Source organism: Abramis brama (genome assembly GCF_963993115.1).
Source record: "Abramis brama genome assembly, chromosome: 6".
Lineage (NCBI taxonomy): Eukaryota > Metazoa > Chordata > Actinopteri > Cypriniformes > Leuciscidae > Abramis > Abramis brama.
The window spans coordinates 36,277,906-36,281,622 of NC_139968.1; the positions used below are offsets into that span (position 1 = coordinate 36,277,906).

At 36.3% G+C, this 3,717-nt stretch overlaps 1 long non-coding RNA gene across 1 annotated transcript; it reads right to left on the reverse strand.

The window, feature by feature from the left end:
* Positions 1-1,494: 1,494 nt before the first annotated feature.
* On the reverse strand, positions 1,495-3,294 carry LOC311084838. The gene is made up of 3 exons (XR_014606636.1): positions 3,187-3,294; positions 3,016-3,077; positions 1,495-2,350 (listed from the first exon to the last, which is right to left on the reverse strand). It is a non-coding gene; the product is annotated as an uncharacterized lncRNA (long non-coding RNA).
* Positions 3,295-3,717: the final 423 nt, after the last annotated feature.

Sequence of the window (3,717 nt, forward strand, 5' to 3'; positions counted from 1 at the left end):
CAAAATAAGAGCAACAACAACAAAAAAGGTTATTTCTGGCCAACTTGGTCAATTTGCTCCTCCTGTTAGATCTATACTAATACTTTTGGGCAAAAAGTGTCTTTTTATTGACACCATTCATTTATAGTATTATATTAGATATTTAGTTAAAGATTTTTGGGGGGATCTTAAATCATTGGAGACACACTACTGTCTCCTGAAATACACACTCACAACTGACATCAACACACAGTAACACCACATGTTCATGCAGAATGTTTTTGTTCATCCATCAGATCAAACCACATGTTTTTACAGAAGTAAAAGAGAGAGACATATAGATGAGTAATTAGCAGCTATGTTTTGCACTAGAAATATACATATAATTGATAAAACTGTTACAACTTTTGAAGTTTTTCAGGGACTATTTCATCAGTCCATCTCTGAATATAACAAGTGAACGTGCCCATAATGACCCTGCTGTATGTCCACTGGGATGTTTTGATCATTAAACTATAACATTGAAACCTATAGCAGGAATTTGATCTGGTTTTGTGCTGCTGGTGTGTTTACTATCATGATGGAATAGCTAGCATTACATGTTAAGGCAGAGCTGATATAATAAAATGTAAAATTACATTTTTATGTAATCTATGAGTAATTGAGTTTATTATTGTTCAAACAGGGCAACAGGGGCAGTGCAAAATATCCAGCATGTACATCTGTGTGATAATGACAAAAAAAAAAATCTTTGATTTTGTAAGGCCTGATTTTGTCCAACGTCAGTTTCCGATAAACTGGTGAAGGTTTCTACGCATTACTGTCTTTTCCTCTTTGTTTCATCTGACCCCAAAAATGAAAAAGGTTTAATTGATGTTTGTTAATCATAAATTTAGGTGAATGTTTGATTATTCTATTAACTCTTTGTTGAAATTGCATTCGTTCATCCGGATTCCTAAAACGTTGTGAGTCTCGCACCGGCCGGGTATACGATCACTTAAACATAAGCTCATCAGTCTTGGTCATTAGACAGAGGCAATTGACTATTCTATACGGCCGTACTCCACTTTGCTCTAGAATATATTATTTAGTCCCCATGGATCTGAACACACTTAATTAAGGTTAGATTATATCTAACCAAAGGTCAAGACAACAAACAAGCTGACCAACTTAACTACTTCTAATGGTAACTTTGTTAATGTTAATGGTAACTTAACTACTTCTAATGGTAACTTTGCTCACCCTATTTAGACTGGTTTAACATCACACTGTTGCTCTAAACACAAAGCCCATTATTAGCCTCTTCAGTCTAAGTATACATGATAAATGGCAATGTGTTAGGCGGAGCTCTAAACTTCAGTTTGTGTGCCCCAATGCTCCACAAAACTTAGCGTTAGTCTGTTATTAACCTGAGCGTAGACTTATGGTGTTATGGACTTAACGCAATCTACTAGAATCATTAATTTCAGAGTAAGTCAGAATAAATCCAAATGTAACAATTTATTATTAGCCAGATAAATGTATCATGTCAATTACATAATCAATTCAAAGATAATCAATACAACAACATCAAATGCTCAGGGATAAAGAGTAAAAGATGTATAGGCTATACAGTGTGTCTGGAGGCTATCATGGGCTGTTCTCATTACAAATCGCCCCGAGCCTCTGGAGACATTTCTTTATATACTCAGACCAAGACAAGACATCCCCCAATGTAGGGAATGAACTTATAATAGGAATTTGCAAAGACTAGAGTTATAGACATGGCGGGTTCACACCTTGAGGAACAGGAGGTAGCTTGGATGAAGAACCCTGGGAAAAAGTGCACACCCAGTAAGCAAAGTATCTCTAAACCCTTATTACCATTTGGTTTACTTGGAGATGAGACCATGGTACCAGTCGCACTGAGACATTTCAAATGATACCAAACATGACTGTTAATTCACTTGTATTGACATAGAACATTATAATTTAATATATAATATTTCTAAGTGAAGAGAATTATGTGGGGGATAAGGAACAAATGTTAAGGAAGGACATAAGGGAAAGAAGCTTCACTCTGTGGGCAAACGGCAGTGTGTGTTTGTGGTGTCCATATCTCAGGAGATCAGAGTATCTGAGCTTCTGTTTGTCTTACAATTTACAAAACAAACAGTGAATAGTGGGGGGTCAATGTTTAATAATGAACGTAAGGTAAATTTCCATGGTAAGATAAAAACAGAACATTCTCTGGATGCTATTAGAGCACCACTATTTTAAATTAATACCGAGCAACAACATTTTAAACAATACAACAACAAGCCATGTGCATATGTGTATTTGATCATCGTTTTTTGGGAATATTTTCATACACAGCATCCGTCTTTGATTTCTGCAAGGGAAAATATACTCAATCAGGAACATTGCTGATACAATAGAAATTTAATAAAGACTAACTGAGGTTTCACTGTGCAAAGCTTAGTGTTTATTTTGTTTTGAAAAACTACTGTACAGAACAGATGCTAACATGGAGCAGCAAGAGGAAATGACATCAGTCATAACTTTTCAAACCGTTAAATCATCAAACAGTTTAAGATCTGCAGGTTTGTCACGACAGCCTGTGCTGAGAATGACTGTCTTTCACACAACAGCACTGAACGTCTACAAAGAAACCAATGTCTGCTAAAGCTGCATTTAACCTCAGATAATGATGAACCGCAGAGACGCTGCAGCTCGAGGACAGTTAATAACTCTGTGTCCTACTTTCTGTCCAAAGACAATCTAAATGGTATAAAAGCTGATTTTGTATGGGTTAGGCTATTTAAAAATTGCAAACCACATTAGCTACATATGATTTTAAGCAAAAGATCATTTAGGCCACAGATCACATAATGAGCAAAAATAGAAATAGAAATCGTTTTCAAAAAATGTTTTGAAAAAACTAAAGATTTTTTTTGTTTTTAAGGTAATGAGTTAAACCACAAACATAACCGTCTAATGATGCAAACTTCAATCATCAAACTTCAATCCCACTAACTGACTGCAACAACTTCTTACCTTTTGTTGTGTTGTTGGTTTACTCAATGCTGAATCAGTTCTGTCTTCCTCCTGGGTCTCAACTGCATTAAGAGTTATGACAGACATGTTAGGACAGTTGTTATTATTATATAGAAATGTCTGTCTTAAAAAGATAAAGATGTGCACAGATGAATTGCTTGCTCCTCTGACCTGTTTTTCTACATTTCTTACAGATACAGAAGATCACGACTATAACAACAATCATCAGAGATCCAGCAGCAGAAGAGATCAACACTATGTACAATAAAGGTAGGCCTTGATCTGTAATGGACAAAATGAGCCATTAGTGTGAGTGAATCTGTCCGTCTGACCTACAGCTAACACTATGAAACATCAGTACTATATAACTGAGAGTAAATCAACATTAATATCGTCATACCTGCACATGTGTGACAGAGTGTGTTGATGTCCAGATGTGTGGTCTGGTTGCTGATGGGATTGTTCAGCACACAGCTGTAGGTGTTTTTATCCTGATATTCCACCTCCAGAGGTAGAGAGAGACTGATGCTGAGATCACACACACTGATGCTGGACAATACACTGATTCCTTTGTACCAGGAGAGAGTCACATCACTCACATTCAACACTGATGAACACACCAATGAACATGATGATGATGATGAACAGTGTGAAGAGTTACTGATGATGACAGGAACAGGCAGACGAGCTGAGAAAGATTAG